This window comes from Ambystoma mexicanum, chromosome 5p (assembly GCF_040938575.1).
Source record: "Ambystoma mexicanum isolate Mex_15411 chromosome 5p, UKY_AmexF1_1, whole genome shotgun sequence".
Lineage (NCBI taxonomy): Eukaryota > Metazoa > Chordata > Amphibia > Caudata > Ambystomatidae > Ambystoma > Ambystoma mexicanum.
The window spans coordinates 87,503,453-87,517,117 of NC_090930.1; positions in this window are offsets into that span (position 1 = coordinate 87,503,453).

Consider the following 13,665-nt stretch of genomic DNA (forward strand, 5'->3'; position numbering starts at 1 on the left):
TAATTCTTTAATGCCCCCACTGTTGCCAGGAGTGCCTTCTCACAGTCGTTGAATTTTTCCTCCACAGAGGATAAAGTTTTGCTCACATAGGAGATTACTTTATTGACTTTGTCATGCTTTTGGTATAATACTGCAGTCAAGCATGTATTAGAGAACCCTGTCTCCAAGAATAACTACTTGATTTGACAGGGTAAGCTAGGCAAGGCGCTTGTGAGAGGCTTCTTTTGAGTTGTCTTACTGCCCTGGCTTGTTCTGGACCCCATTCCCACTTGACCCCCCCTTCAAAAGATGAATCAGGGGTCTTGTGATCTCTGCGTAGTCCTCAATGAACTTTCTACTGTAATTAGTCAGTCCAAGGAGGCTCCTTAGTTCCCATAGAGTTGTAGGGTCTTTCAATTTCTGGAGTGCTTCCACTTTCTTTTCCTGGGACAGAGACCCTGAGGAGTAATCTCATGCCCCAAAAAATTGACACGGGTTCTACACCACTTTGCTTTTTAAAAGGAAAGTTTTGCTCCGGCGGCCCTCAACTGTGTCAGAACATGACGGATCTCCGCTATGTGTTCCTCGACAGTTGAGCTTTTGATGAGAACATCATCTACATAAGCCAGGTTACCCCTCTCACCCAGGTCGGGCATGGCCTTATGTAGAAAAATGTTGAATTCATTGCCGGAGTTGATGTATCCGAAAGGAGTCCGGGTCCATGTGTACTGCTGCCCCCCGAAGGTAAAGGCCAGCTTGTATTGGTCCTCCCTACTGACAGGTACAGTCCAGTATTCATTGGTCAGGTCTATTGCTGTGAATACCTGTGACCCCTGAATCTGGGCCAGCCCTTGGTCAATGTAGGGAAGAGGCTAACAGTAAGTATGGACCCATTTGTTGAGCTCCCTAAGGTCGGTGCAGAGTCTCCACTGGTCGTTTGGCTTCAATATCCCCAGCACCGGATATTGAGGTGCTGTAGACTGGACGGATTATCCCACGGGACTCAAGTTTCTTAATTATTTCAGGAAGGGACTCCATTGATGTGAGAGGCAAGCGATATTGCTTCACAAACACTGGAGTCATGCCAGGGTCCGTTGGAATTGTTGTGTGGATGTCGGTGCGACCACAGTCATATGAGTTCAAAGCAAAGAGATCTTGAAAATCCAAGAAAATGTTTTCAATTTTTGCTTTTGCTCCAGAGTCTCACAGGCACTCTCTCTTCAACCATCTGCCTGAAGCCTGGAAAGACTTCTGGTTTTGCTATTTCAGCGGCCTCCTCCAGCTGGGTGGAGAAGTCCCTGGTCAAAGGGCTGATTTGGACTGATGGCTTCAGGAGGGGAAGGCAGTCCTCACGGACCTGGAAAATCACCTCAACCCTCCTGAAGTCACAGGTCACATCCTCCTTACCATAAGGGCAGGAAGTGTACACCAGGAAGTTCCCCCCATGCCGGGTGAAGATCCTGTCTGGTGTTGTGTTGTCAACACTATCACTGTCAAAACAGTCCTTGGGGATTGGTCCTACCAGTTCATTACCTAAATCTATGGAAAAATGTCGGTCATCAACCGCCATTCCAATAATGGTGCTTGCGGCTAGGGTGATGCTATTTAAGTCGCTGTTATCCACCTCTATTAAAATGGTTTCATGTTCTATATTGACTAGTGCTATTGGGCTTACCCACAACCCTTGCTGTTGGAGAGAAGCATTTAGATGAATATAGGCATCAGGGTTTTTCAATTTCTGCCCTCTTTTAACTTTCACTTCCAGGGAGAATTGTCAGGTCCTTTCTGGGATGGTGACTTCCTCTCCAATGTGAATTTCAACTGCAAAAGGCAGCAGTTGAGCTGACCTAAATGCATTCTCTGGATCATCAAAGCCCATGGGATTATCCGCTAATCGGGACCAAGGTTTGAAGTTTATTAGGTCCAAACTAATGGCAAAGCGATGGAGAATGTCACTGCCTAAGTAAAAGGCGGCAGTGACGTCCCGCACAACCCAACAATTATCGACTATGCGCTTGTTGCCTATGGAGATTTTGAGTATACACCTGCTTGGCAGGAGATGTTTGAAATTGGGTATTTCCAGATCCATTTCCCATTTGTCTATCAGTCTAAATGTGGGAATGGCTGGATCTTTTGAGAGTTGGCGGAACATGGCTTCGCTGATGAAGCTATTACCGTTGTTCACACACACTCGGGCGAGAACAGAGTCCTTCCCTTCATTTAACTGAACAGGGATGAACAACTGCTCTCCAATTTGCTGAATATCAGCCAGGCTCCTAGCTGATTTCTCATCTTTCTGGACTATAGGAGTGGGAATGTCTGATTGTGGATTGGTAAAGAATTTCAGAGTGTTTCCTTCCAGTGTGGAATACCACCTTAAACTGGAAGGAAGGGTGATTTTCAGAAATAGAGAGGACCCCCCCATCACCAGTCTGTTGTCCTACTGCTATTACTGTCACGTCTGGAATTTGGAAGTTCTGGAAGTGAAATTCTACTTGGTCAGATTTTTGTTCAACCATGTGGCAGGTGCCGTTTAAACTAACATGGTTGACACTCTGTTTTAGTTTTATTGGTCTGCTAGTCTGGGTCCAGAGGACCTTGTTTACGCAATCTATTAGGGGTGACAACCTTTGCAGGAGGTCATTCCCTAGTAAACAAGGGGTGCCCTCTGGATTCACATCTATGACCGGGTGCTTCACCTTGTGTCACCCAATTTTAATGTCCAAATCCGCAGTCCCCTCAACGGGAATTTCCTTCCCGTCAAATTTCTGAAGTTGTCCAGTAAGAAGGGTGAGAGGAATTTGGTAATTCTCTCCCCTTCCTGAATTCAATTTATCAAAGGCCGTTTTGGACAGAAGGGTAGCTTGGGATCCAGTGTCCACCAGTGCCAAAATTGTACCCTGCCCCTGTACTTGAACCGGGTGCACTTTTTTGGACAACTGGTGGGTTAATTTTCTAATTTTGGACACAGAGAGAATGGATTTGGACAGAATTCTGTGGCGAGTCTTGGGAATCTGAAAAGAAAAGGTGGCAACTAGAGATGGGAGAAGTTTTTAGTTCCCCTGGTTCCAGTGGCTGGGCCGCCTCCCCCCCTTTTTGGGGGCAGTCACCAGGATGGGTTTGAACCAGGGGATTTTCATGTTGTTGGTTCTGGGGCTGGAAGATGGCGGCGCTAGCTCAGTCCCCACATCTACCCAGTCTGGATTTGAATCCTTTGGGACCCATTTATCTTTGGGAGGAGTTCCCCCTTCTTTTTCCCAGGATCCTCTGAGGATCCCTCTCCTACAAATTGTAAGATCTGTACCTCCTCCACAAAGTGGGTCTGTTTGGGTCCTTTCTTTCTCCTACCTCCTCTCTGCTCCTTAGGTGGCAGACTTTCAGGGGCAGGAGATTTTGGTTTCGGTTCCTGGGTTTCCAGGGGCTTTCTACAAGTGAGGAAGGAAGCTTCCTCCAAGGCTTCACACCCCCCTCCCTTGTGCCTCCTCCCTGGGAACCGGTGGGTTGTCGGGTTGCTGCCCCCGTCATTGTTCTGGAGCACTAGGTCTGGAGTTTGAAGCATTCTGTGCTGGCATGCTCATCTCGGGGTTCTGCTGAGTCCTCAGCATGTGACCCAGATCCTGTGCCATGTTTTGGACCTAGCGCTCTAGCTGTGATACCCACTCAGGCTGATACAGGGCTCTCATTTCTCCCCTGGGTTGATCCCAGTAAGGGTAGCTATCCCTTCTCAGATAATACCCTGGGTTTGGAAGATTTGGGTACGCCTCCACACTTGGCCTCCCCTCCGCCGGATTGGGTTGTCTGGGCTCAGGAAATTGGGGAAAGAAGGATAATTTTGGGGTTGGAAGTTTTGTGGGTTCCTGGGGAAAAAGTTCTGCCCAGGATTTGGGGAATTTCTGTCCTCCTGTGGGAAGTGAGGAGGGATGTTCCCTTGGTTAGGTGCTTGGTTGGATCCCCTCCTTGGGCAGGAGGAGTCCATACATAACCAAGGATGGGTCAGTTGCCCTTGTAATGGTCAGGGGAGTGAGGGATCCCATTTGTGGGACTACCTCCTTGGCTCCCTGTCTGTGACTGGCCCGAGGGCCTTCTGGGCATGGGATTATTCTGCTGTGCAGGTGGGTTTTTAGGCCCCCCATCTCCAAATCTAAAATGGGGGCAACCTTCACCTCTGCCACCTTTGCAGCAGCAGGAGTGTTGGTTGGTTTGGCGCTTTTTGGATTATTCTTGTTTTTTGTGGGCTTTTGCACCTCATAGATTCGGGTGGCCTGTTCAATGACCCAGTCTAGTGATCTTTTCTCATGAAAATCTCTCACTAGCTGGGTCATGATGTACTTTGGTAGAGCATGGAAAAAAGTATTGACAAATTCTTTGCTGTCCGTGCGCACCCTTCTGGTAGTCTGCGCAATGGCACGCTTTAATTCCTGCACAAATTCTTTTGGGTCCTCCTGATCCTCCCCACATTGCAAGTTGTAGGCTGCCTTGCGAGCCTCTTGGGGATTTCTATGTACCGAAAAAGGCTTCAAGATCGCCGCCCTATAGGTGGACCATCTAGAATGATTTTGGTCCTCCAGCCCCGCAAAGAAAATGGAGTATTCTGGTGAGAAGGTCCATTTCACATACTGAATGCAGCTACTGCTGTCTTTCAAATGGAAAGTTTCCATCATCTGCTCAAAGAGCTCTAAGTGCTCCCAAACAGAGTATTTGAAGTTCTTATGATAAGGCATGATGACGCTCCTTATCGCCTTGGTTTGTTTTAAGGGGTCCTTAATCAAGGCCTTTTTTGCCTTATTGGCCTTCTTGGTTAGGATAACCCTGGTCCATTCATCCTCTGACTCAGAGGTACTGCTCCCAGAGGTGCCCATCTGGTCTTTTAGGTTGTCCCAGATTCTGCGAGCCTGGGAACGGCTAGCAGAATGTGGGGACCTAGTCTCCTGTGTCCTGGGGCACTCAGAGGAGTCTTCTGATTCCTCCTTGCTCCCAGGATTTGATGGGTACCCCCCCCCCATTGTCCTAGCTGGGCGGAGGTTTGCAATATGCCATTAGTGGGCCTACTCTCATGGAGTTCCCCACTAAACTTCACAGTACTTGGGTACCCATACCCAGATGCCCGCCTATCCATTCTGGGATGTACTGATCTATGAGTCCCATACGTCTGTTTGGATTGGAATCTGCCATCCCCGTGGCCGCCCTGGGCTCATGTGAGCCAGTGGACATGGGGGTGGCAGAGTCCAGGGACTGGGAGAGATGAAGACCTCTGGTATTAGGGTTCCTGAAGCTATGCTCAGGTGTTTCCCTTTCCCAGTGAACCTCATCTCTATCAGCCCATGCTCCCTGTTGCCATGCAAGAACCTGAGCTTTCTGTTACTCAATCAAGGCCTTACTAGTCTCTATCAGTCTCTCCTGCATGGCTACCTGCCTGTGGAGCCTGTCATTGTTCTCACAGAGAGCCTCATTTTCTCTCTGTGCTTCCTGGGTTGTTTTTGAGTACTGGGCCAGTCTTTGCTGCAGGAGGGTTACCTCCCGAGTCCTGTCCATACTGGCCTGGTCCTTCCTTGCTAGAACATCTTCCACCCTCCTGGTGTGCTCTAACAATCTCTCATGCTCTTTTTGGAGGTCACCCAGGCCCTGGAGGCCAGGTGATTTTCTTCCAGTTTCTCTTTTAAGTGACAGACTTCCTGGCCTAAGGTGTCCCTTTCCTGAGCAAGAGCCTGCCTCTGTGCCGCCAGGTTGTCCTTCTGTCTTTGAAGCGCACCAGCTTTCTGGTTCTCTTCATCAAACTCTGCCTGGGTACCCAGGCCTTTCAAAATTAATGTATTGCTTTCCTCTTTCTCTCTATCTAGTTGGCTTTGCAGGGTTACTACCTGCTCTGCGCATGCCCTGTTAAAGTTTATTTATTGCTCCAGCTTTTTTCTGGCTCTGCAGTAGGGAGTCCAAGCTTTCTTGGTACTCTTTCTCCAAGGCCAGAATTCTGGTATCATATTCTGCCATTTCCTGCTGCAGGATACCCATGTCCTCTTTTATTTTGACTATATACTGCCTGCTTTCATTTTCAGACTCCTGGCTCCTCTGCGGCCTCTGCCCAGAAGAGTCCAGATCAGTTTGGGCCCTTTCTAATGCCATCAGTTGCCTAATTGCCAGATCTTGGCCTTCAGCATATTTATCCTGTATGGCTCCAATAGATAAATATAGATGTGCTGCTATCTTGGCAATCTTATTTTGCTCATCCTTGGCCTTAGGAGCCATATATAGTTCGCTCAGGGCCACAAGTAAGGGACCCTGGTTTTTCCATGTATCTAACCCTGTTGCAGTGATTTGTTGTGTGATTGCCTGCAACCACACATTCTGGTCCTGCTCTGTCCATTCACCTCTCACAAATAACTTATGTAAAAGGTGTTCCCTAGCCATATTGATGTCTACCAATGTCGCCATTCTGGAAGTATTAATTTCCTTCCTGAGTTACAGAAGTTGTTCTTTTATTTTTGCAAAACAGACCGTTTCCTTAGAGCGTTCCCTTTTGAGGGGTGCTTTTACAGTGCAACACAGCGTGGTAGCCCAACAGGATTTATGGTTCCTATTAGTTAGCACACTGTATTAAGCTGTCATAGGTGGTATATCTAATCCAGAAATCCCGCTACGAGCTCCCAATCTGTAAGTGGTTTCAACCCAGCACTCCACCTAAGTCAATGCCTAGTGTGAGATGCCCAGCTGGAACCCTTATTTATATATTTTTATGTCAAAAGTTCTTTTATTTCTAGATGATGTACCTATATATATATATATACTTTTATGAATATGAACAATATCTAGATATCACACTTATTAATATTTATACACTGATCAGCGTTGGGTGATATCACAACAATCAACAATCTCTTTAATCAATAGGAGTATGGGTGAGAAGAATAATGTAGCAGAGAATAAAACTTTGTGTGGGTTCAATGAAATGCAATGATATGAAATGAATGCAGCACAGAAATAAAACTTGATATGAATTCAATCAAAGACAATGTAATCACTCTTTCCCCCTGTTACTACTCAATCCCCGCCTAATATACAGTATGAAGAGATGGAATGTGGGAACACAGGTTTCAGGATTATACAATCAACAATGCAGTTCAATCCCAATTCCCAGCAAGCTTAGGGAACAGGTCAAATGCTTTTGAATGTGGTTTGAAATAAATGGAAAAATACTAACAATTGATTTTAATTCGCTAAATGGGATTCAAAACTAGTGGGAGCTGCTTTGGATAGTTTCAGGTAGACACTAGCAATGATGTTTGAATGACTGGAAGATAGGAAACTGAATTCAGAAGTTGAATGCAAGAAATAGCAATTTTTACATGGAATGAAATTGAGCCAAATGCAAAATTGCGGCACACTTTTCAGTGCGCGAGACATCCCATTACGGAATATCTATAAGAAGTTGGAATGCTTCAATTTGACACTTAAATTTCGTTCCTAGCATGTACGGTTCAAAAATTACAGAGGTTTTAGTAAAGGTTGATTTTTCTCAAAAGAGTCAAGATTTCAAAATGAAAGAAGCGCTTTGGAAGATTAGGAATAAAGATTTCTTAACACTAGGGAGTCTATGGAGCCGCAAACTACACGACAGCACAGCCACCAATCAAGAAGTACCCCAGGATGGTTTATACCTGCCTGAGATGCTTGCCTTTCTCCAGCAAAAATATTTTAGCGCAAAGATGATTATCACTACAATCATCACAGGATTATATGGGTTAGAGAAGGATTCAGGATAGACAAAAGAGATTTTACAATGCAGTTCTGGTTATATTGGAATGGGTTGGATAGGATTACTTAAAACTAAGAGATTTGCAATGGACAGTTCTATGCTAAATACTCACAACTATGGTTTGGAATGGGCCCGCCAAAGATCTGGTCAAAGGTTTGGCTGGAATTTGCTCGCCACTAGACCAGATTCAGGTGATTGGTTCTGCTCTCAGCAAGGCCCTCTGGTCTGCACGGCCTCCTGGACTGGATCTGACGGGTTGGTTCTGGGTTCAGCTCTGCTCTACTGGTTTGGATCTCTGGGTTCTAGCAAGAGTTCTTGGCAAGAAGCAGCCAAAACAGCACAGCCAGGCTGTTGAATTGGTTGGGCCCCGTGGAAGTTTGGGGTTAAATCCAGTTGCAAGATTTTAAAGGCGAGCTGAGAAGGGTTCATCTTTTTGGATTGGGCCTTTTGCTTCTGGATTCTGGACTCTGGATATGGGTTCTGGAGTCTGGATATGGGTTCTTCCCGCAGAGCGCTTCGCGCCAGTCGATCAGATGATGGGTGAATGTGTGTCTGTGCCCTCAACAGTCCCTATTTATGTATTTCCCAAGGGGGTGGGGAGGCTGATTATACTAAGCCGACCCTCTAGGAAACTGATTGGTCTAAGTATTCCCTCTCTCCTGATTCGAGAAGGAAACAGTGTGTCATGATATATCATGTCTATGGCCCAGGGAGAAAAAAACTCCCCTTTGTGTCTAACCCGAAAATCTATTTTTCATAAAAAAACATATTCACAATATCACAAACTTGCTAATATTACATATTTACATTACATATTTATTAAGGCACGTGTCTGTCAAAGTCTCATCTTTCTAAGAGTTTTGGTTCCCAAATTACAGTTTTTCATGCCTTTGGTTGGTTACTCAGTGTCAGTTCTGTACTATTTGTTTCACATACATGCACATACCATCTGGGCATACTCTTGTGAAGTTTCATATTTTTAACATTATCACAACTGCTACAAAGTCCACATTTTGATAGTTGTGTCTCTGAATATCATACACATTCCAGAGTAGTTTCTACTTGTGAGCAGCCTTTTAATTTTAATAACCTCTAAATTCCATATTTTTACCAGTTTGGCACAATTTTCCATAAGTCTTTTCCTCAAACATATTTTCTGTGCTTTCTTAATAGACAACACTGCTTGTCTCCGCCCACAGGGTCTTGGCTGGCTAGAGAGCAGTCCCAGGCCTCTCTGCCTTTGGCATCTGGTTTCAGCCTACACCCAAATTAGCATTTCCTTTCAGCTCAAGGGAGTCCTTTGTCTCCACTCACAGCAACAGGCCAAAGTGCTCCTCCCTTTTCCTTTCACACATGTCTGTCAGATCCTCAGCAGAGCACAGGGGAAAAGATTCCTTTGTTTGGGAGAAGGTGTGGAATGTCTTTGAAGCTCAGTGTAGCTGTCTTTAACTTTTAACATAATGTTTAACATAGTCTTGTCCTAAATACAAATGACATTTTTAACAAAGATATCCACCAATCTCTTAACTCCAGCCTTTTTAAAATATAGTTTTGATTTGTATCCACCTCTATTGCTTCTGATAGCAAGTCTTTCCCATACTTAGATCTTAAGGTAGGAGTTTAAGTGACAGTATAAGTAATCCCCAGCTCCTGACACAGGCAAGTAGCGGTACTTCGCCCATTTTTGACATATTTCTCCCAAGCAAGCATCTTTAAATGTGGATTTTCTTCTGATAAAATATGTTTCTGCTAACATTCTGTTTAGGTGAATTCTTTATATACAGTGATGTTTCAAACCCAACAAGAAGGTTGGATCTCTTGTGATGGTTGGGAACCATGATTTTTGTACTTTCCACAGCCAAGGAAAAACAGATTTGTAAACTGCTCTGTGTTTCTCTTGCAATGCAGGGCTGCTTTTTCAAATGATTTCATTTTCCTCTGTGGGCAGCCAAATGATAGGTTTTGGCAGTGGTCTCCTGAGTTAGCAATGACATAGGCAAAAGTAAATCGGCGGCCTATTTTTCAGGTTTTTCCTGCGCACTTCTGGGTGATTCTAGCACACATAATGCTTTCCAGCGGCCATTCTGAGGTTTCTGATGCAAGCAGTGCACAGTAATGTTGCTGGGCATGGACTAGTGGGTTAAAACATCCCACAATTGGAACACTCTCCCTCTTTATCTACACTCTGTGTCTTCTTTTCCTCTCTTTTGCTCTGCTCTTAAGGCTCATATTCTCTAATTGTTTGTTTCAACTATGTTGTGATCCCCTTAATTGTACTGTGATGTGATATTTGTGCAGCGCTCTGCTACGGCATATAGCACTCAATAAATAATAAATAAATACAAAATACAAACAGATGTAGGTAAATGAATAGACATCCTGTTTTCCGGTGCCCAGTCTAGAATATCAGCATGCAGCCAGACAATGTTGCCTGTGCTCCCCACCAACATGAGCAATCGGTGATACAGGCAGAACCATACAGTTCCACAGGTGATGCCTTAATCAACAGATCCCAAGCCTTGGTTGAAGGTCGACAATGAGCCGGGGTAAATGTCTGATCCTAACAACGAATGAGGACAGCAGCCTTGCATGTAAACTTGTGCATTGCATTCACCTGAACACCTGACATTTAGCAAAGGTAGTGCACCCACTGACACCAGTAATCCACCATCATAACCTCCTTTGTCAGATCCATGCTGATGACACACCAGATCAACAGCTGCATATGAGGTAGTCATGGGAAACAGACACAAATTTTAAATAACAAAAGACTTGGCCACATTTGTGTATTTATGATTATATGTGTTCAAGCCCCCACACGCATGCCACCCGTGAGTGTATCCAAGCCCTCCACGCTTGCCCCCCTTGAGTGTTTCCAAGCCCCCCCACCCTGGCCCACCATTGGTGTGTTCAAGTCCCCCATCTTTTGCCCCCCGTGAGTGTGCCAAAGCCCCCCTACCCTTGCCCATCTAGAGTGTGTCCATCATGAGTGTGTTCAAGCCCCATGTTCCTTGCCCACTGTGAGTCTGCCCAAGCCCCCCACCCTTGCCTGCCGTGTCCTACCCTGCCCCTCCCTCTACATTTTTCTTTTATCTTTGCACCTAATCTTATCATTTGTCCCTCAACAGCTTGTCTGTCTCCCCCTTCTCTCCCTGTGTTCTCCTCTCTCTCCCTCCGCAGCACTACCTTCAATTAGTTGTTGACTTTTCTAGATAGTCACCTGTACTGTTCCTCTCCTTACCCTTTCTCTCCACTCCCCTTACCTCCCCTCCCCTTGTTATTCAAGCACTGAAACAATTGTCGTCAGGTGTAATAATGCTACTGCTGTCTTGTCTCCTTTTTATTTTTCCTTCCTTATCTCTCCCTTATTGTTCAATGCACTTGTACTATCTGATATGATATGATAGTTATTTTTTACATTCTGATTTATTTCAAGATTGTAACTATTCTCCCATGTTCCCTTCCCTCCTTGAAGCGCTTTGAAACACATTGTGTATAGGAGCTGTACAAATAAACAATCAATCAATTTTAAAAGTGAAACCCTAGCTGGGATACAATGTAGAGATGTATAAAGGGGACACACGCAGGGGGCTACAAGTAATGTGCAGGTGTAGCAGGTGAGCTAGAATGAGTAGGGGGAACAGTGGAGTCGGTCAAGATCAAGGCATTCTATGTGAGGTGCAACCACCCAAATCACGCAGCTATTCCAATGATAAAAACAGTGGGCTCTGCATCAAAACCAATAATAACCAGAGAAAAACATGTTTAAGGAGGTCAGACTTGAACTACCCTTGAATTGCCTAGCAAATGTGGTAAGGTGGGCAAGAGGGATTATTTCAAACACAAAAGTTAGGCCCACTTTATACATGCTTCTCCATCGCAGATTGCAAAATTGAGGTTCAGAGTAAAGTAAAGACTCTGGGCATAATTCTGGACCAGAATCTGAACACAAGGGTACAGATTAGCGGACGGATCTCGGCATCCACCAACTACATCAAATTACTTGCACCACTCCGGCCTTTTATTTGACAACAAAATGAAGAGACAATTGCACAAGCTATAATCGGCTCCAAAAATTGATTATTGCTGCAGCTTGCTTATTGGCAGCTTGCACACAGATTGTGATCACCTCCAAGTGATGCAGAACAGCGCGGTCAGGGTGGTTACTGGGCTCAAATGGAGTGACCATGTCTCGGATGCAACGCAAGGTCTGCACTGGCTTCCGGTGAGTGCCAGAATTCAGATCCGACTACTTCTGATCACTCAAAAATGCGAGAGCCTTAAGATCGAACAATACCAATCAACTCATGACCCCCCCTTGTAACTCTAACATAGCCCTCCTGGGATCCTTTGTTAATGCCCCTTAAGATCCTAGAATTCCCATTCGGCAGATCTTAGGAATCTGAATTCAGTCGACATTTTTAAATAGAAACTAAAATCATGTCTATTCTATTAGATCTGTTCTCCTTGTGATGCTTCCATTACAATTATGTAAATATAATCTGCTCCGTTAGCCTGGGAGCTGTTCTTTTTGTGTCTTTTTGTCAGTGCCCATAAGCCCTCGGGTCATTGGAGGGTGGTACAAATTCATATAGAATACAATACAACAGACTGCAGAAGCTGCTCCTTCTCATCTGAAACACACTTCCCATGATTACACAAGGACTGATGGAGTAAATGAAGTTATAGATACCAGGGAAATAACAATACAGTTGTCAGGAATGCACAACTCTAGTCCTGGAAGGCCCCAAATATATCAGGTGTTCAAAACGCCTACCATGAATATTCATGATATACATCTGCATCCAATAGATCCAAATGGGAAATCATTGAAATTCTGTCCTGGTGTTAAATAGGCATTTACAGACTTGTAGATTTTAAACATTTTAAAATAATGGGTTAAAATGGTGCATTTTACAGCACATTCTGTGGAAAAGTGCGTCAAAAGCTACACATTTTGTATGGTAGCACATGAAAAAGTCCAATAGATGCAAGTTACCAACAGTGCAAAGCAAGTGTTATAACGTGGAAAGTCTGGCCACGTACTGCTTAACCTTTGATGCACAGTACATGTGGATCAAGGGTAACACAAGCATTTGTGGTATTACCAGGCTAGACTCTACATTGAATGTAGGTCAGTCTAGCCACCTAACATCATTTATGTTTGCGTTATCCTTAATGCACAGTTAATGCAACACTTACCTTTGCATTAACATTGGTCAACAGTTACTGTGAATTAAGGGTATAGCAAACCTATGTGTTATTACGTGGTTAGACTGCTCTACAGTCAATTTATATGTACTGGAGGGTAAATCCCCTACTCTGTGGGGGACTGGGGAAAATTCAGCAAAAAACAACAAAATATGTCCCCACAGGTGGTTATCTATTGGTGGTATGGTATAACTATTTTTTATGTTTATTTTATTTTTATTGGTTTGTTACAAACCTTTAAAAAAGGAAGAAACCGAAACAGAATGCAAAGAAGAGTAGAAGAAGAGGAATAGAAAAAGGCAGAAACAAACTTAAATCCATCGACCAATGTGCAAATTTCGACGTATAGCTTTAAGGTGGTTATACCTTCGGCTAAAAGATCGAAGAAAAGTACATGGCATATTTTTTAGAACATATGGAGATTCTACTTGTCTTCGGCAAGCACTACATTATAATTATTTCTAGTTGCTTTAACTATTTAAGTTAGCTTTTGCCATTGACAGTTTTTCCACCATTGATTCTAAGAAAAAAGTTAACTCAATTGTTAGGCTACGATCTGAGCCTTGAAAAAGTTGTCACCACCAGTCTTCAATGGTCAATGATGGTTTTGCTAAAATGAACCTTCCGAAGTGCTTTGTGCGTTCCTGTGTCAGGTTAGAGCATGTTAGCATTAAGTGTTTCAAGGTTTCTTTCTCTTCTCCACAAAGACGACATGTTAGAGAGCTTAG